The following is a 21,091-nucleotide window of genomic DNA, read 5'->3' on the forward strand; positions in this document are numbered from 1 at the left end:
AGATGGCTCAGTGGTTAAGAGCACTGCCTGCTCTTCCAGAGGTCCTGAGTTCAATTCCCAGCAACCACATTCTGGCTCACAATCATCTGTAATGAGATCTGATGCCCTCTTCTGCAGATAAAGCACTCATATACAATAAATAAAATAAATAACTTAGAGAAAAAAAAAAGAATGGCAGCAAATGAAGATGGCAGTTGCTTGGCAGAAGAGGTAGCAAGGAGGCTCAAGAGTTTCACAAAGTGGCCCAGGGCAGAGAATAAAAGTGATGGAGATGACAAAGAGTACAGCAAGTTAAAGACAAGAAACTATTAGAGCCTCAGAGCCTCTAAGTGCCAAGTCATAGGTCCAAGTACCCTAAGCCACTGGCCACTGTAAGAACTGCGAGACTTAACACCAGGTCAGGAGCTCCAACACTAGCAAACGCTGCCTGCTGATGTTGCTCACTGGTCGTGGAAGCCTAGGATGACAGCAGCTGCCAAGGGCAGGGTGGCTGATGCTTAATGGCCAGAGTGATAAGGTGATAAGCCTCCAGCTTGAGTACCTGGAGCAAGAGGCCCTCAGCTCTTAAGGTTTGATCTGTGTGCCTCAGGGTTTGCCAGGCTCACCTGTGAGTCTTGGGCACTCAAAGGCTGGATAGCCAATACCAGAAGGAATCCCCTCAATATATCACTATTGATGTCCCGGTACAAGAAAAGGACCTCCCGGGGCTGGAGAGATAACTCAGTGGTTAAGAGCACCATCTGCTCTTCTAGAGGTCCTGAGTTCAATTCCCAGCAACCACATGGTGGCTCACAACCATCTATAATGAGATTGGGTGCCCTCTTCTGGCATGCAAGCTCACATGCAGACAGAACACTGTATAAATAATAAATAAATCTTAAAAAGAAAAGAAAAGAAAAAGAAAAGGACCCCCAGGCAGCTAAGTGGCAACACAAAGATCTGTGTTTGTGCTCTGGCACCAGACAATGTGAGGTGTGTGAGGGAACTCGTGTCTCTTCACTGCCTTTTAACTGCTCCTTGGACTTCATCCTCTAGTGCTAAATCTTTTTTGCACAAAAATAATTTGCAAGTATCAGCAACCAGTTAGCTCTTTAATGGAGCCTTAATTTTTAAATGAATATTTATGAGCTGTTAGGAGCCAAGCTGAGTCAGTGGTGGAGCTCTGGAGCCTGCCAGTCCCTGAGCTGAACGTAGTGGTTAGGCCTGGTTATTCCCCAGAAGCTAGGGGCGAAGGGTAAGAGCAGCCCAGCCCCGTCAGAGCTTCCAGGCCCCAGGCCCCAGGCCTCATTCCTTCAGCTCCCCTAACTCCTCATACTCCATTCAGTCTTTGATTCCTGTCCTTCTCCTGGTACCCTACCCTCTGAGCCACGCATTGCCATACTGTCTTATGCCCCAGTCATTATCAGCATTACAGCAGGAGCCGACCAGTCCTGGTCCTTATTAGATTGCCACAAAAAAAGGCCTTTGCGTGGTGGCGCACGCCTTTAATCCCAGCACTCGGGAGGCAGAGGCAGGTGGATCGCTGTGAGTTCGAGGCCAGCCTGGTCTACAAAGCGAGTCCAGGACAGCCAAGGCTACATAGAGAAACCCTGTCTCGAAAAACAAAAAACAAAAACAAACAAAGAAACAAAAAAAGGCCTTTGCTCACGTCCTCTCTGCCTCAGATTCCCATGGCTGAGCCTTGGGGAGAGGGGAAGTGGTCAAAGGGACCTAAAATGTACCTCCCCCTTCTGGCTGCCAGTGCTTCTTGGACACAGGGCTCTAGTTGAGTAGACACAGCCACTCCAGGCTCTGTCCATATCCCAGAAGCCTGGGAGGCCTCATGAAAAGCTGACAGAAAGAGGCTGGCTACAGTGTCTTAGAGCTGTCTGAAGATACCTCATGTAACTGGACCAGGAGTTGACTTTAAGGTATAGACTGCAGCCCCCTTGGGGCTGAACCTTTCTGGTAGAATACAGTGTGGAGGTGCTCAGGCCTAGGATGAGGGACTGCAACCTCAGCTGTGGGCCATGGGCACCTGTACTCTGCAGAAGAGGCATGAGAGAGGTTCTAGTAACTTCTCTGGAGGGGCCTAAGGTGTAAGCCACTAACTGATGAGCTGCTGTGGTCTATGGTAAGGCTGGGCCTTGAGCTTTGGGCCCCTACCTCTCACCAATAAGCATCAAGCCCCTCCCACCGCTGCCCCCTGCTTTGAGAGTCCCATGGGAAGAGGGACACTTGAAAGTACTCTCAGGTAAGGCCCAATCAGCAGTAGAAGGTGGGTCAGGTGGGCAGGACCTCCTCACCTGAAGGAGTTCAGAAGAGGCCTCAAGCATAGATCATTCTGGAAGAAGAGGGTGGCTAGCGTAAGGGATTATTACCATGGGCTGTTAGCTCCCTGATGACTCACTCAGGGAGAGACAGAGGAAGTGTGGGTGGGTGGGCGGGGGGAGGAGCTGGCAGAGGAGGAGGAAGAGGAGGAAGAGGAAGGGGAAGCAAGCAGGAGGGAAGGGAAAGAGACAGGGAGAGAAAAGGGGAGGAAGGAGACTGGGTCCTCCACTCTTCCCCTTCTAAGCAAGGCCATCCAGGTGGTTCCCCAGGGACTCCTGGGATTTAGGGTAGTAAGAAGACAAGAGATGATAAGGCTCCCTGGGGAGAGGCACACCTGAGCTCTGCTCTGAGTAGTGGCCACTCAGGAGCACTGGCCTTGGGAGCTCACTGTGGAAATCTTCCAGGTTACACCTTTTAAAAGACTCACCCGAATCTCTGTGAGGTCGAGGCCAGCCTGGTCTACAAAGTGAGTGCAGGACAGCCAAGGCTACACAGAGAAACCCTGTCTTGAAAAGAAAGAAATAAATAAATAAAGAAAGAAAGAAAGAAAGAAAGAAAGAAAGAAAGAAAGAAAGACTCACTTGAGCTTAGAATCAGGGACCAGTGAGACTTACTAAAGCATTTCTCTAGTGTTTTCACCAGAGTGACAGACCAGTTACAGGGGCCCTCCTAGTGGTATGGAGCTGCTTCCAGGCCTGGAATCCAGCCCCTACCCTATCCTGAGTCGTGGTAGCCAGAGTGGCCCTCAGAGTGGGCCCAACACTCCAAGGCTCAGAGATGACAAGTAGGACTATCATAGGACACTGAGGGACCCGGCTGTGCCCTACCCATCATTATGTCACAGTGTAGAAACAGGCTTGGGCCTGAGCTCTGGGTGCCTTGGGCAGGGACAGGATGGATGTAGTGTTGACATGGGCCACTGGGTTCTACCCCTCTGGCAGCTTTCCCTGCAGGAGATATGAGCGGCAGAGTGAAAAGTGGAAGCAGCCTTGGGGAGTGCCAGCCCTGCACTCCTCCCATCCCATCCCCTCCCCTCCCTGCCCCCTCCCACCTCCTTCTCCCTACCACCTCCCTTTTGAATCAACACTTCAATCTCTTCCCCAGGAAAAGGCCAGACACTGAAGGGTTTGTAGGTTCCTGTTCTTACACAAACCTCAGACAAGAAGCACATTTCCAGTTTCTCTCCAAGGCCAGCCCCAGGCCCCACAGCAACCTTCTCTCAGGCCGCCTACACACCAGAGGCCAGAGGCCATGAGCCTGGTGAGGCTGTCTGGTAGGCAGCCGGAAAAGCCGGTTTGGGCCTGTGTGAACAGGTGGCCTTAGTCTAGCTTTCAGGAATGCAGCCTGGGGAGGCTGCGGTGCTTAAGACCACTCTTGCTTCCAGCCTGGCACCCACCCACCCACCCATCCTCAGGACCCCAGATTGCCTTGGAAGGGCTCCCAAGGCCCTTCAGGTTATGGGGGGGGGGGGCACCTGAGAAGGCTAATAGCCTGTTCAGGCAGAGGCAGGAAACAAATCGCCTGTCAAAAATCCTAATTAAAATACAATATAAGCAACACTGGCTCCCTCTCTAAGGGACAGGGTGGTGGTGGTTGAGGGGGGCAGGCATTAGGGAAGCCAGCCCCCAGACACCAGTCTAAAGAGCCTTCAAACACAGCAAAGAAAGGCATAACAGCACTAATTAAACATTATGTTAGTGAGTGGGGCTTCTAAACAAAAGAAGGATTCCCCTGAGAGAAGCAGAATGATGTCCCCCTTCCCAGATGTGCTCCTTCCTCCTCCCCCAACACGTTCCCTCCAGGCTCCACCTCAGCTGAAACAAGCTGCCTGGCCTAGGCCTTGCCCAAGCACTTCTGGTACTAAGGGGTTTGTCTTGGGCTTTTATGACAGATGTTCATAAGCTAAAATGTACATTATTTTAAAAATCTGAAAATAGAAAAAGAAATGTCTATTTAGGAGGGAAAAAAAATTAAACAGAGGTCAGGAAATGGTAGGAAAGGAAGTCCTGGAATGCTTGCTTCGTCTTCTGGGAATCAAGTCTCAATTTGCTCCCCTACAGCAGGGCACCCCAGAAGGTTACTTTACCAGAGCCCTGCCTAACATGGCTTGGCCGGTGGCGGGGGTGGGTGGGGGGGACGGACCATGTTTATTTAGAGGGCCAGCCGCGGAGACACCGGACATCAGGATGCAGAATCTGTGGGCCTTGGGGGACAGAGGAATCAGGAGAGTGAGCCAGAGGCAGGGGCAGAAGGTAGAAAGCAAACTGTCTCTCTGGGAGAACAGCATGTACAGATATGTACCCTCAGTGCAGAACTGTGCCTGAGAAACGCCCCAGGCCACCACTGCTTCCCACGTGACCTGCAGGCTATGACTATAACATGGACCATTTTTAAAAATTCGACTGCACTTCGACGTATAAAATATTCACATTGTCTTTCTGCGTAACTGCATTATTTATGTTGCCACCCATGAAATATTCACATCTGACTTTGACTTCCAGTCAGCACCTGTGGGTGACAGGCTGTCCTTTTCATGGTCATAGGAAGATGCAATGCTATAGCAGGCATGCTCAGGGAATCTGGATGCAGACCCCTAAAGGAGGAGTGGCCCATCTGGAGCTGGGACGCCGCCCCCACTCCCATGCCCCACCCCAAAGAGGGAGCTCCAGAGAGAGTAGAGGCACAGTAGCTCCACTTAACAGAATCTGACCCATATCACCAGTGTACCCAGATGTTGGTAGGTGACACCGGGAGTGTGCTGGAACCTGCCATGTTGTGCTGCCTGTCACAGCAAGGCAGGGACACAATGAGCTGCAGCCCTTTGCAGAAATCCAGGGGCTCTATGGGGCAGCAGCAGGGAAAGGAATGGCTCTGCAGAACAGCCCTTCCTCAGGCCCCTCTGCCCTGACCCTGGGGATAGGAAGGAAGACTGTTCAGAGAACCTACAGGGCCAATCTAACACAGGACCCTCTATTGCCCAGTGACCTGCATTTGTAGTTTGTGCGTGCTCAGCAGATCCCGAGGCAGTAAACACCCTCTGCTGGCTTCTTGCGGAAGGATAAAGTTGTCATGTTTTTTTGGAAGCCTCCTCATGTACTTCTTGTTCACAGTGCTCCTGACTCCTCCCTCACAGCACTCAGCAACCCCTTATACCTGCCAGCTGCCTAGGTACCCAGGCACACACACCTTCTATATCCCCAGGAATTTGCCAAGGAGACACAGACTCCCTGTTCTTGACCCCCATGAAGCTCTGGATAGCCTGGCGTCCCAGTGGAGGGCCTCTGGGAAGCCATGGAACAGGAAGGAGGGGCTGGAGGTTTGATGGCTCCAATTGACCAGTCCAGTAATAGCAACTTAACTTGTCGCCTGACCCTCATCAGGCCTGGCCTTCAGCACCCAAGGCTGGTCCCCCCCCCCCCCCCCCCCGTGGCATTGGCTTCGGCCTTGCTGGCACCTTTGGTCAGAGGGTTGGGGCCTCTTTTAGGAACTTTGATGTTTCCTGCACCTCCCCCAATCACGGCTGGGCAGAAACACTAGGTACTGAGGACAGAATCCCCACAGAAGAAGCCCATTGCTTAAAGTACTGCCTGTGCCCAGTCTACTTGGGACTGTTATTTGGAGTGTGCCAGGGGAGATAGGGAGAGCTAGACTCTTGGGCCTTGCTGGGTCACTTTAAGAAATTAGATTTGGATTAAATAACAGCAAACCTGGTCTGCCTTTTTCCCCCTTCTGTGCCCCGGGATCATATTAACGCTATCTCTGGGTACTTTCTAAAAGCAGCAGAGTCCTGAACCACTCTCACTTGCCCTGTTGCCCCCAAGCAGGAGCACTTCAGCATTCAGAACTTCCCAGGGTGGGGCCCCAGGCAGGAGGCGGTTGGGTCATCATGGGTGGTCTTCCCTGTGTCTCCAGCAGGAAGAGCCCAGATGGTGCAGTGATGCCACCTGCCGACACTTCACAGCATTGCAATGATCCGGAGAAGGGAATCCAGGATCAGGCTAAGAGATTCAGCTGAGTGGACACTGACTGGGCAGTATAAGCTTGGCTAAGACCAGGGGGAAAGGTGTCCTGAATAACCCCCCACGGTTAGGTTCTGGGCAGCAGGGGTGGAGTTGGAGAGGCACAAGGGAGAGAGGTCATGGACAAACAGAAGAAGGGGCAGCCTGTGACCTGTACCATGAGGCCAGAGCCAGGTAAAGGCCTGGGGAGTACGTGTGGATTTCCTTTCATGATAAATGTACATATCTTGGAACTTTTGGGGCTCACCTTAGGAACCCTTATAAAGCAGAAATGTCAGCTTTGAAGACTAAGAGATGACATCGTGTCCAGAGATATGGGAATAGGGTAGAGACGCAATGCCAGAAGCCAGGTGTGTATTGGACCCTGGATGATGATGGTGGGTCAGTTCTCTTGCCCTGGTTCCCAGGGTTCCCCACCAGGATACTTCTGTGTAACAGAGTGGGGGCTGGGGAGTGGTATCTACATGGCTGCTGAGGCCCCACGTCTTTCTTTAGCTATGGAAAGTTGCTAGGTAGGGGTGGCACAGCCCTAATCCATACAATCCTATGGGGGTACCCTCTCCTGGAAATAGGGTCCTAGAGGACAGTCCTGGGGTCATTCTTTGGGATACGGAACTTGAGTGACAGTCACGAGGGAGCAGACTTCCAGGGAGCAGGGCAGATGGGCTATCTCTGAGGCTGCAGGGCTTGGCTCTGATGCCAGGGCATCCTAGGCCAATGCAGTCATCCCTAGTGGGATGATGGTGTTGTCAACGAAGCTGAGATGTAGCAAACATCTCACACTGTGTCCTTGGCACAGGGTGTGCAGGTCCTGGGAGAGGAATGAGGTGACATCTTCATTTCCATAGCAACCGTGATGCTTAGCAGGGTGACAGCCGGGCTAAGAGGTGGCAGGTGCACATGGATGAGCCACGTGAAGAGCCCAGCCTGCTCAGACAAGACATGGCAGCTGCTTTCTGGACCATGACCTTGCACTAAGGAAGCTGTCCAGGACCCAGGCCCAGCCTATCGCCAATTGGATCCTAGGGGCTTCCTAACATTTGCTCCAGAGTGCTGGGGCCTCTGACATTATACCTGTCCATAGCCCTATTCAAGTACTTGGGCCTCAGCCTAGTGAGCTACTCAGCTTCCCTTGGCCCATGGATGGACTGGTCAGTGCTTTCACAGGACCCTGACCCTTAAGTGATGAATCTGTGGACGTGGATGGGGACTGCCCACACCTCCTATCCTGACTCTCTTGTTTTTAGCTCAAATTGGTAGGCTGGGCCCTCTGCTTGCACCCCGTGTTAGTAACCCACAATAGGAAGATAGGGGTGTCCCTGTGCTGAGGGGAACAGATACAAAGCTTGTACAAGATAAATGGTGAGTTCCAGCAAATTCCACTCCAGCCCCTTTTAGCGAGATAGGGTCGCACTTGATAGCCCTGATTGTCCTGGAACTCACTGTATCATCAACCTGGCTAGCCTCAAATTCACAGCGACCCACTTGCCTTTGCTTCCTAAGTGCTGGGATTAAGGGCCTGTGCCACTGTGCCCAGCACAAATCTTTCTCTGGGCCGTGCTTCCTTGCTGAAACCTGGGCAATGCCTGTCTTCTGACCATGGTGCTGACCTAACCCTAACAATCAGTCACAGCAGCCTGGGGTGGGCAGGTGGAAGCCCTGTGGCTAAAAGGCATTTGTCACTGAGACACTGTGTCTCCTGAGGCTAACTTGTTCATGTCCTTATGAAATAAATGCTCTTGTTATCTGGCTGTAGGGAGCACACCTGACAGTGGCACTGTGCTACGGAGTACAAGGAGAGGGCTGGCCTTCCAGATATGCTACCTGGTCACTGGAGGGGCCTTTGCATCTAAAGGCTATCAGTTTTGGTGTTTGAAACAGGGTTTCTCTCTGTAGACCAGGCTGGCCTCGAACTCACAGAGATCCACCTGTGCCTCTGCCTCCCGAGTGCTGGGATTACAGGCATGGGCCACTGCGCCTGGCTTAAAGGCTATCAGTTTTGATTCTGTTGTTGTGATAAAATAGCCTGGCAAAAAGCAACTTAGGGGAGCAAGGGCTCGTTGGGTTCTCAATTCTAGGTTACAGCCCATCATTTCTGGGATGTCGCAGCAGCAAAAGCTTGTGAGAGCTGGTCACTTCACATGTGTAGTCAGGAGAGAGCAGTAGTGTGCATGCTGGCGCTCAGCTCCCTGTCACCTTTTATTCAAGCCAGGGCCCAGCCTATGAAATGGTGCTGCCCCACACTAGGGTAGGTCCTCGTGTTCATTAGGGTTTCTAGTGTCATGAAGAGACACCATGACCATGGCAACTCTTATGAAGGAAAACACTTAATTGGCCACTGGCTTACAGTTCAGAGGCTTCGTCCATCATCACAACGGTGGGAAGCACGGCAGCTCGGGCAGACATGGCGCTGGAGAGGTAGCTGAAGTTCTACCTCTGGACCAAAAGGCATCAGGAAGAGAGAGTGACACTGGGCCTGGCTTGAGCACTTAAAACCTCGAAGCGCACACCCCCAGTCCCCAGTGACATGCTTCTTCCAACACCTACTCCAACAAGGCCACGCTTCCTAATAGCAACATTCCATATGGGTCGATGGGAGCCATTTTCATTCAAACCACCACAGTCTTCCCACCCCAACTAACCCAATTAAAACAAAAAAACCCAGCAGACATATCCATAGGTCAATTCCTTCCTGACACTCTCTTTCGAAGTTGATTCTACATTGTATTAAGTTGGCAACACTAATGACCACGCATGTGAAAGCTGTATGTGGTGCCTGGTGACCAGCAAGATGCTGCCCACCTCACACTGAAGGCCTCACCTGTGCTCCTGTTCTTCCTGCAGGCATCCCCTGGTGGGCCTCAGCTCCAGCCCCCACTCCAGGCTGAGGCCTAGTTTTTTTCTTCTTGTTTTTCTTTCTTTTTTTATTGTTGAGTCTATAATACAATTGCATCATTCACTTATTCTTTTTTCTTCCTTCAAAAACTTTCATATATGTCTCTCTTTGCTCTCAAATTCATGGTCACTTTAATCACTAATTGTTGTTGCGTACATGAGTAAACACACACACACACACACACACACTTAAATACATCCTCCTTACTTTTTATAACATTTATTTTTAAAATTATTTTATTTTTATACATATACATTTATATTATTACACATATATACAATAGACTACCTATAGCAAGAACCATGACACAATCAGGAATTATATAAATGTTACATTCTTAGTGTTTTTGTTATTTGTATTTGACAGCCTAGTTCTAATGATTGCTCCAACGACAGACAGGCATGGGGAGGAAGAGCCAGTGTTCTGCAGTCCTTGCTTCTCAGTGATGGTCTTTTAGCAGCACAATCCCTTGTCACTTCTCCTTTTATCTGTTCTGGGACTCTACAGAGGACAACCCCAGGAATGGCTGGCTATTCCTAGAGTCTGAGCATGCACATTGGATGAAGGTGCACCCCTCCCCCCATGGGGGTCAGGGAACCATCCACACCCAAAGAAGCCCAACGAGTCCTGTCATAGGTGATAAAAGTCTGCAAGGATGAGTTATACAGATGCAGTCTATTAGCTATAAGTGCAAAGTCTGCAGCTTCAGGGCACGATGGTGCACTCACAGGAGGATGTGCCCAGGCAAAGAACCAGGAAGTGCAGACTCCTTGACACTATATAGCAAGAGCATCCATTCAGCATATGACTGCCAGCCAGTGCATGGCTCAGTCTGTGATTTAGAGGACCCACTGGTTGCCAGCTCAGGAAGAGTCATTACTGGAGAGTAAATGGGGAATGTAGCTCTTACTGTCTCCATGCCCCTGGCTGTCAGTGTAATAATGTGAGCACAGGCTGGTGTGGGATCAGGAGCATGTAGCTGACTCCCCATGGATGACAAGATTCTTGTCAGGATAAATGCCAAGGAACTCCAAAGAAGCTTGCTGAATTGAGAGAATTGAGAACCCTCTTAGTTACAAGAGCCCAAAGATAGTGTGTCAGCAGATAGACAGGGGTGCCCACAGGAGTAGCTTGAAATGGCAGGTGTAAATGACGTCACTAGGATCAAGATAGGCACTCATGGGGTCGCAGAGAATGCCCACAACCCAAAGGCTTAGCAGCCCATCTTCAATCATAGTTTTAGCTCAGCTCTGCTGATGCAGAGAAGAGTCCAGAAAAAAACCTTGCAGTCATGCTCAGTTCTGCCAGTAGAGGGCTCCCCACCCTTGTGTGAGCAGTTCCAGAATACCTGGCGCTCTATGGAAACTGTCCTGGAACCAGCCCCAACACAGTGCAGTTCCAAAATCCCCTCTGGCTGCAAGCCTGCAGAAACTCGGCATGGTTAAAGTTTACAGCCAAATGTACGCATGACCTGGGGTAACCCCGGAGACATCTTCCCAGACGTTTCTCACCCAAGGACAGGTGCTTCCGTATTCACATAACTGTGAATGAGCTAAGTGTTGGGTACTGACACTCTCTCAGGCAGTCCTGCAAGAACAGGCTGTGTGTGCACTTTACACCCCGTTGGTTTGACTCAGGGGTGGTGCAGCTGGAAAGCTATGCCCCATCATCTTTGGCCCCTTGTCGTTGCTCATGTGACCACAAATAGAACTGTATGATCTCTGAAATACGTAGTGATTGATGACAACAGGCTGGCAACCTGCAGCCTGCTTAGTGCTTGTATGTATGTATGTATCCATCCATCTATGCATCCATGTATCTACCTACCTACCTACCTATCATCTATCTATCTATCTATTAATTTGGGGATTTTGTTGCTTTATTTTTATTTTTTGAGACAGCGTCTCTTTACATAACTGTCTGTCTAGAAATTCACTATGTATGCCAGGCTGGCCTTGGACTCATAGAGATCCACCTGTCTCTGCTCCCCAAGTGATAGGATTAAAGGTGTGAGCCACTACCCCTGGCTCCTTCCTCTTTAAAGACAAGATCTTACTATATTGTTCTGTAACCTTATAGATCTGCCTCCTTCTCCCTCCATAGTCCTGGGACACCACCTTGGACCTAAATATTTGTGTGTGTGTGTGTGTGTGTGTGTGTGTGTATAGCACTCTTTCTCTTAAACTCTACTTTATTTGGGGTGTTTAGGCCTCAACCTCCCTCCCAACCTCTCAACCCTATGTAGGAGAGAGAAGGTTAGTGGGGAGAGGGAGCCTCTTTGCTTCTCCTGGCCATTAGGGTCAATTGGGTCCTTTTGGGCTATACCAGTTTCCATCAACAGCAGACGCAGCCAACAGTCTCCTCCAAGCCCCTGCGTTCCAAAGCGTTTTTCTCCGTCTGTCTGCTCCAAACCTCGACACCGTCTGTCTCTGGTCTCTTCAAACTGCTACACACTACACCAACACTGCATGCCAACACCTCTCTCTGTGCTCTTATTTATATCCTCAGAGCCCTAAACCACGCCCCTCTCCATGCAGCATGAGGAAGGCCTTACCAGCTGACAAAAGCCACACCCCACATGAGACAATTAACAGGCACAGACAAGCTAAAGCTCAAACTGAAATCCCACACTTGGGATTAAAACAAAAACATATTTACATAACACAACTGGGTTTACAAGGAAACCAAAACTTCCATTACGTGTGTACACACACACGTGGAGAACAACTTGTGGGAGTCAATTTTCTCCTTCTATCATGTGGGTCCCAAAGACCTAACTCAGTTGCCAGGCTTAGCAGCAGGTACCTTTACCCTCTGAGGCATCTCATCAACCCATGCCCCCTCCTCTTGCATAGTGCATCTTTAGAAGTGAGGCTGCTGGGCAGTAGTGGTGCACGCATTTAATCCTAGCACTAGAGAAGGGGAGACAGGCAAACCTCTGTGAGTTTGAAGCCAGCCTGGCCTACAGAGTGAGTTCCAGGACAACCAGGGCTACACACAGAGAAACCCTGTCTTGAAAACGAACAAACAAACAAAACAGAAGAAAAAGAAAGAAGGAAGGAAAAAGAAGTGAGAGCGTTGTCATCAGGGTCCTTCCAGGTGGCATCAGCGCTCTATTGGAGAAGTGACAGCTACACAATTTGGGATAGTGGCCTCCTGAGAGATGCAAGGCTAACTTCCGGTGCAGATGCCCTTTCCCTCTGGCTGGCTGGACAGTGGATCTGAGTGGGCCCTACCTTCCCTGTGGCCAGTGAGGGGCCCCACGAGTTGCCCCTGACCACAGCTGCAGCTCTGTTGGGTCTCCTACTTTGGACCCTGGAGGCCTACCTAAAAACGCCAAGGGAAATAATGGCTGCTAGAGCCCTGGCCCCCAGCACTTGAGAGGTTCTGCCTGGCCCCAAACATACTGGGGTTCCAGGTGTCTCTCCTTGATCCACGGACAGGATCTAAGTCCAGCGGTTTCACTGCAAATCCAGTGGCATCAGGGTCCAGGTCCATCCCTCAGGCTAGCCTAGCTTTCAGCTTCTCTTTATCTTCCCTCCTTTTCCTCTCCGACTGGCCAATGTTTCTCCATTTCTGGTCCTCATCTTCTATTAGCTCTCTTGCCACCCTCCTGCCTCCCTTGCCTTCTCTCCTCTCTCCTCTCACTCTCCAGGTGCCCCTGTTACTTCAGTCCCTAGCAGTTGTTTTTGCGACTTGTGTGTGTGTTGAAAAAAAAACCTCACACACAGTAAATGTATAGACGAATAGATGTATGTACGCATGCATGTGTGTATTGTATTGTATGTATGTAATTGATGGATGACTGGATGGATATGAATGGATGGTTGGGTAGATGTGTGAGATAACTAGATGGATAGAGAGACAGATGGATGGAACATCTCACACTAAACTAACCTCTGGACTCTTGCAGCAATGCATCTGGGCAGAGTGGACCTTGTGGCCTGAGGACCTCGAAACTCTGTGTGTGTGGCCCTGCCTCTTGACCCCTGCCCAGGTGCAGCTGTCTAGAAGAGCTCAGCCTGCCACTCTGCAGTCTGCTGCCTGGTCCTTGAGTGTGTGCATCTTTTGCCTTCTCTAGGATGGATGAAATCGGGTTATTCAGCTCTTTCTAGAGGGATGGGGAGGGAGCCTCCAAAACCAGGACAGATGGCAGTGCTTCTCCGGGGAGAACTAAGAATTAGGTCCATTAGGCTGTTTCTAAATTGGTCAGAGCATGATTGGGCTCCATGGGCCTCAGGAGTCATGTTCCAGTGTCCCAGCACAGGTAGGAGACCCACAGCTTCTCAGAAGGCTGCGGTGTGGGTATATGCCCCCCAAAGAAGGAAATAACCCCTTATCCTTGCTCTGGAAGTAAGTCCATTAGCCCATTGGTTCCCCAGGGTGAACTTTGATTTGCTATTGGGACCTTATGAGGAGAAGGTTGATCTTGTTAACATCTCCCACTCCCACCTCCGTGTGCCTGGGAGTGGCTACAGCAGCATTACATGACATAAGTAATTGCTCCCCCCACACACCAATGGTAAGCATTCAGAGTGCTCAGGGGCACTCAAGGGGCCACTGACTGGCAGGGACTTAAGGGCCTAGGAAATAGCCTGCTGCCCTCTTGAGAATAGGCATTGGGCACCCTTGGGTGGATACAAGAATTCATAAGCAAAGTCTGATCGTTACTTGACCTATTGCTAGGGTGAGCTGAGCAGGAAATATTGCGTTCAGAGTTTCTCTTGAGGACCATGGCTCAGGGCGCACCCTGATGGAAGGCCACTCTGTGTGAAAACCTAGTATTCTTCTTCGTCCTGGTATATTAGACCCTGGGAAAGCACGTTAAGTATGCAGTGTGCCACACGGGAAGAAAAACTGCTCTCTCTCTTTCCTTGGTCTCCTGTTTTTTTCCCCTCTCGACTCTGTTCTTACTAGGAGAGAGGTCTGGGGAAAGACAGTGAGACTGGGAGTACCAAGAAGCCTGGATGGAGATGGGGGTACGTTCGTTCCCTGGCCACAGGCAGCTGCTATTTTTCAGCGTGCATCGTGAGTAGAAGGTGAGACTGATGTACAGCTCCTGCTTTCGGACCCAGAGCAGGGCTGGAACCCTAGCCTGCTCTGACAGTGGCCAGTTAAGGCTGGAGGATGGGGACCATGGCCTGTCTCTGGCCAGGGAATGCAGGTAGTGCTGGATGGAGCAGCAAATTAGGCAGTCAGAGAGAGCATCTCAGGATGGCTTTTTCCACCTACCTGTACAGGAGCGTGTCCTAACTGTAAGAAGGTGTTATACCCTGGGAGGGTATCCTGTCCCTGGGAGGCATCTCTTCCCTGAGAGGGTGTCCTGGCCCTGGGATGGTTCTAAATACAGACAGTGGACAGTGTTAGGTTTTCGTTTTGTTTTGCCTAGTGATTTCTGAAGCTTTTCTCTGACAGATGTGGGGTTATCAAGGGTGTCCAGGTCACATTCAAGGAGTACTGGTCACTGGTCCCCTCTCCTGGGCCTCCCATGGCCTTTAAGCTAAGTGTTAAGCCAGAGACACATCTCCCAGTACCCTATCATCTCAGCAAATCAGCCAGTATCAGATACCATGTGACACCAGGGTGTGGGAAAGATTAAGCTTTGTCACAGGTGGGAGCAGTCTTGGGGGCTTTACCCTTGGGGCACCCCATGAATACCTTGTGAGAGACTGAGTGGAGCCATCCTGGGTCTGGAATTCAGGAAGCAGACCTGGGAACCCCACCTGGACTATTGTCTTTCTAATGGACCCTCACCGGGAGAAGGAGCCGGTGGCAGAGAGAGCGCGCGTGCGGGGGGGGGGGGGGGGGGGGAGGCCAGCGGACCAGCTGGACCAGCACGCAGGCCAGAGAGACACCTAAGGACCCGTCCCGTGGAACGGCTACCGGAAGGTTCACTCTTTTGTCCCTTTAACCTTTTTCCTTCTTGTATAAGCTAGTTGGGTTGTATAATAAAGTTTAATTGCTAAGAAACAGAGTCAACACCAGGGTGGGATTCCCTGGCCATCAGTTTGGTAGGCCAGTGCCCTGCTCTGTCTTGTCCCCCTCATCCTTTTCCTTTTGCTCCTCTATCCCAGCCTCCGCTGTAGAGGATCTGCAGGTTCTTCTCTCACAGCATCCTTCCCCCACTTAAGTACCAAGTTTTGGGTTCTGTTGGCTGTGCACCACAGTGTGTGGTGTGTGTGTGTGTGTGTGTGTGTGTGTGTGTGTGTGTGTGTGTGTAGAGGCAGGGGCAGGGATTGAGGGGGGGGGTTGTACCCAGATCCCCAAACAGAACACTCATCTTTAAGGCCCACTAGCGCTGCTGGCATTTCCACTACTGGGTGGGCATACTCAGGAGAGCCTGGCTCTGCAGGCTGGTGCTTTTAGGGTCTCCTACAGCCCTGGAGACACCCTGGTTCCATAGCCTACCTCCAAGTACACCAAAGTGGGCCTCTAGTGAAACAGGACCATGGTGTCCCCTTCAGGGCAGCTCATATGGTCCCCATACTCTCAGAGCTCTGTGAGAGGACAGGTTTTCAGAGAGATAGCACCTTTCTCCAGGTGTGAGAGGCCCAGGAACAAGGCTTGACAGGGTCGTGGTAGACCTGATAGGTCTGGCCCTGTCCATGTTTGGAAAAGTGGCACTCTTGATATCCCTGTATCCTCCTGGAGGCCGTCAGGAAGCCACTCTGGGCTGCCCTGCCCTGGCCACATATTTGGAAAGGCTGCAGCTGCCTCAGCCAACACCTCATGTTCTCTGGCTGAGCTGAAAGCCAGCCTGTTCTTTCAAAGCCTGGAGACTCCCAGAAGGAGGGGAGCTGGCCTCACTGTGCGGAACAGAGCCATCTTGAGGTTGGCCCAGGAATGGCCCTTGTCCTCCAGCAAATGTCCAGAGAAACTCCACACTGCCTCCTCTGCCTGAAGGGTGTGGGAACAACCAGTCACGGCAAGCAGAGCCAGGGAACACACACACACGTGGGTCTGGGATAGGCTTAGGGCAGCCAATTAGAGGAACTTTTAGTCTGTGAGTTAATCCAGACTGCTAGGTGAATGTCAATGCTGAAGGGAACCAAAAGAGAAACCAAGCCCCATAGGACAGTTAATTTGCTTCTAGGAATGATTAAGCTGGTCCTGGTCTCCTGGCTGCTCTCTTTCAGCCTCAATGTCTCACAGAAAGCCCACTGCCACATCAGGGGGCCTGGGACTTGGCAGGTTACCCCCACCTCTACAGCACTATGGATAGGATATGTGTCCCTGGTTCAGTCCCTGGGCACAGGCTTCCTGCAGATGGTGTGGCTGCTGAGGCCACTGTTTTAAGACAGCACTCGCTGCAGGCCCTGGCAGTGGGAAAGGAAGTGGCCAGGCCTGGCCTGAGTGAGCCCATCTGGTTTTCTTCTCTGGCCAGGAGTTTAAAGGAGCCCGGGTCTGCCCCAACCCAGAAGCTTCCAAGATGCTCTGCAGGCCAAGGCAGGCCCCTCCCACTCCCCTGGGCAGGACCTGAAGTCACACCAACAGTTAGCCACTTGCTAGCCAGAGGCTCCGAGCCACATTGACCTCTCAGGACCTCTCAGCTCCTATGTGGTATGACAGAGACCATGAGGGTCTTAAGAGAATTACCACCCATGGTAGCATAGGAAACCACTGGCCCAGGACTCTCTAAGCTGCTTAGGACTCCTTCCTGGCACCAGCCCAGGGCTTGCTGTACAGGGCTGGCCCAGAAAAAGTTCTGTGTAGAAACCCTGGTAGACTCAGTCCCCAGCCCCTTGCCAGACATGGCCTAGACCAGAGCAGAGCAGAGCCTCCTTCCTTCCTTTCTTCCTCCCTTCCTTCCTTCCTCCTTTCCTTCCTTCCTTCTTTCCTTCCTCCCTCCTTTCCTTCCTCTAGCTCTCTCACTTTTTCTACCTCTCTCTATGAGTGTGTGCATGCACTTTTTGAGACAGGGTCTCATTGTGCAGTCCTGGCTGTCCTGAAACTCCCTATGTAGACCAGGGTAGCTTCAGACTCATGGAAATCTGCCTTTCTCCCTACACCTTGCAATTAAAAGCATATGCTACCGTGCCCACTCTTGGTCATGTGTTTTTGAGTCAAGTCTCTCTATATACCTCAAGCTACCCTGGAACTTGTGATTTTCCTGGCCCTGCTACTCAAGTGCTAGGATTATAAGCATAAGCCACCACACTCTCAGCCTATCTGCTTTGACAAGCTACCCTGCCTCCATTTCTATTAGCCCCAAAGACCTGGGAAGTGTGTGTGTGTGGGGTGGGGAGGGGTGTAACAAAGCTAAGCTGAACAGAAACCAGGGGTTCCAGTGGCTGTCAGAAGAGATCTTTATTTGTTTGTTTATTTATTTATTTATTTTTGGCTTTTCTAGACAGGGTTTCTCTGTGTAGCCCTGGCTGTCCTGGACTCACTTTGTAGACCAGACTGGCCTCGAACTCACAGCGATCCGCCTGCCTCTGCCTCCTGAGTGCTGGGATTAAAAGCATGCGCCACCACGCCCGGCTTCAGAAGAGATCTTGGGGCTGAGCTTGGTGGTATAAATTTTAACCCCAGCACTCTGAATGCAGAGGCAGATGCATCTCTGTGAATTTGATGCCAGTCTAGTCTATAATAAGACTGTTTCAAAACAAGCAAGCAAGCAGAGATGGAAAGGCACTGCAGGTACCCAGGCTTCTGCCACAGCAGACATCAAATGAAATGGCCTAATGGCAGCATCCCTGCCCTGCCCTGCCCTTTGTTCTGGGCTCTGTCCTCAGACCACCATGGCGTAAGCACCCCTCCCATTCTTACATCACCCCTTCACTCTGCATCTGCAAGGCTCATTAATAGCCTCATGTCCAGGACACTGTCTTTGGGAGGCTCATTGCCAATGAAAAGCCTGTGCCTTTGAAGTCTTTAGATTCACGCCAGCACTGTCCATCACTAGCCTCACAGCCCCTGCGTGGCCTCTGAGCTTTGCTCGGTGTCAGCAAGGACATCACAGTCTCTATCAGCTGCACTGTTTCAGCCAAGAACAAGCTGCCCCTCAGATCCTTCCTGGTCCGCAGGTCTCAGCATCCTTGTTTGTGTACTCAGAATAGGAGAAAGGCTTAGAGAGATGTTTTGTAGGTGACCCTGAAGACTACAAGCTCTAGTTACTGGATGCTGCTATCCACATGAAGACGAAGCAGATCAAATGAGCTGGGTCAGTGATGTCAGAGGAACCTGGCCAATTCAGGGTGTCCCTGCCATCCATGGCCCCCAAAACTGCACCAGATAGAGTTACAAATAAACCAGAGCTGTCTCTACTGAAGCCTCCCGGTATGCAGATGTGAAGATCAGCACCTTCTGGGGATCCTTTTCTGTAACCCTGAAAAAGTCTGTATGAGGTCAGGAGCATTGTCCTCATCTCATCCTCACTTGGAGAAGGCAAGGCACCTGGACCATGCAGAAAGCACACGGGGCCTGCATCCAGGCAGGGTTTAGGCCTGACTGTGCAGGCATCTATTTGAGAGGTGGAGAGAAGTGACCTAAGACTTAGGGTTATAGGATCATGCCTGCCCATCCTCTATCCTAGAAGACCAAACGCAACAAAGGGTAGGTCAGGTAACAGGGTTCTAAGGAGAACCACAGAGGGTGAGTTGGGGTGCACTGCGGTGACAGAAGCTTTTGTCTCTTTCAGCCAACATCACTCTCGCTCATCTACCAGACAGCCTGAAACCTCAGCTGGGCCACCTAGTCTGGCTAGAGAGCTGATGTGCATGTTGAGCCTGAGCTCAGGATTGGCCTAATTTTCTGCTGAGGGTACCTGGCCTGGCCTCAAAGTCTCTTTTGACTCCACGTGAGGATCTAACGAAGACCTCTGAGGCCTCTCACTGGAGGACTGGAGGTCCCTTCCTCCCGAATGTAATTAGAAATAAAAACAGTGCTAAGACATAAACTACGTGAACGAAAGTCAGAGCTTTGATCTCTCCCACCATGTCACCTTGAATGCCTTCTCTGAAATAAAAAAAAATATGGGATCTATACTGAAACAGTACCTGATGACCAGGCAACTTATAAAGGCCCCTCTAGCTGATTCCTGGCTGGCTGTGGCCACTGTGCCCAACATCAGGCTGGGAATTGGCCCCGTTACTAGCTCCTCTTAGAGATGCCACCCAGGGGTTCTGCCCTGGCACTAGATTTAGCCCTATCTAGTTACGTCTCTTTATTCTAGCTCTTTCCAGGTCAGGGCAATAGATACAGTCTTAGGAAGATACTCCGCAGACCAAAGGCCAAGGGTGGGAGAACCCTGTCCCAAATGCACCTTAGGCTAGTCACCACCTGTGCCAACTGGTGGTCTATGTGGGGGGATACTCACTAGACAGGGGCCCCTTCCCCAACAGGAAGGGAGAGAGTGCTCAGTGAGTGGGCACTCTTGACTCTGCAATAGAGCCATTGCCTTTGGATAAAGGCCATGTAACCCATCCCCACACTGGCTGGTTCTGCACAGGCTCCGTTGTTGTGTCCTGTGCATCTGGACGAGCTCCCTGGTTCTCTGAGCACACCCAGACAGGCACAGCCAGGGTTTTGTGCAATTCTCGGTCTCATCAGATCAGCTCCTCTAGGTACTCAGGGCCACAGAAGTCAGGGAGTGATTTCCCTGTGAGCTCCAGCTGTTGTGAGGCATTGATGTGCTAGGCAGAAAGACTCCTTTTCTGTTCCACCACCTTCAGGCACTCAAGTTCACTCCCAGCCTGTCAGAAGCACATATCTAACCCCTGAGCTCGGAGCTTCTTTCAAGTAGAGACAAGGCAGGGCCACAGCCTGAATGACCCCAGATGTCAATCGGACAGACCCAGCCCTCAACTATCTGCCTCAGAAACAGGGTCAGTAGAAAAGGCGAGGCTTCTGACCTGCTGCCCCTCTGGCTTGGGCCTTAGCAGTAAGGAAGGGGTAGCCCTGGCGGAGACTCAGCACTGGGCTGGCTGCTCATTGCACACTGAGTGTCCCCCTAAAGCTGATCTCTGCCTGGCCTGTGTCTGCCACCTTAGGGCCTAGACAAATGGCTGAAAGTGGGGAAAGACCCTGGGGGGCCAGCCCTTCCCACAACCCAGCCCTCCCCGCAGGCCACCATGCCCCAGATACACTTCTGGAAATACACTCACAATTAAATGGAAAGGCCGAGAGTGCTGCCCACAGAGGAGAGCAATGCAATTACACAACATCTCATTACTGTGCTCCCAGTGGCCCAGGAGGACGCTTGCCCGCCAAGGCTGGACAGCAGCGGTCCGGCTTGCCTGTGGCTTCCATGCCAAGTAGCTTCCTGGCTGGGAAGAGAAGAACAGGGCTTTACTGGCTTCTCCCCAGGAAGGTGACCTGCAGCAGCCTGCATACCCTCCCTCAAGTCTTTAAATGTGAGAATACCCTTCAGGGATGGCCACGAATAAATACATAGGGCATGGGGGCCCTGGGAACAAAGGCCTCTCCCATTTCCTGGGCTTAGGGCAAGAAGAGCCTATTTGGCAAAGAGGTGCCTATCCAGGGTAGATCCAGGCAGGAGAGACAACATGCCAGGAGAACTTCCAAAGCAAGGAGGATGATTGCTGCAGGAGGTACCTGGGTTTCAGGAGGTACCTGGGTTTCAGTGGGGTGCGGAGCCCAAGAGGCGGGGTTGAGGCACAAGATGAGTGCAACCCTGGGGTGCAGGGCTTGGTATGGGTGATGCAGACAGCAGGGTAGCTCAGCAAAGTGTTACTAATTAGATGGCTGACGTTCTTTTGCTCTACCTGGATAGGAATTATGGGTAGGTGAGGAGGATCTCTTTCTAGGAAGCTTAGCCTTGTGTGCCCAGGAGGTTGGGGGTGAACTGGCAGACCCAGAGCATTAAAGCTCTAAGCCCTGAGAGCTACGGGCCTATTGCTCCAGG

Source organism: Acomys russatus, chromosome 5 (assembly GCF_903995435.1).
Source record: "Acomys russatus chromosome 5, mAcoRus1.1, whole genome shotgun sequence".
Classification (NCBI taxonomy): Eukaryota; Metazoa; Chordata; class Mammalia; order Rodentia; family Muridae; genus Acomys; species Acomys russatus.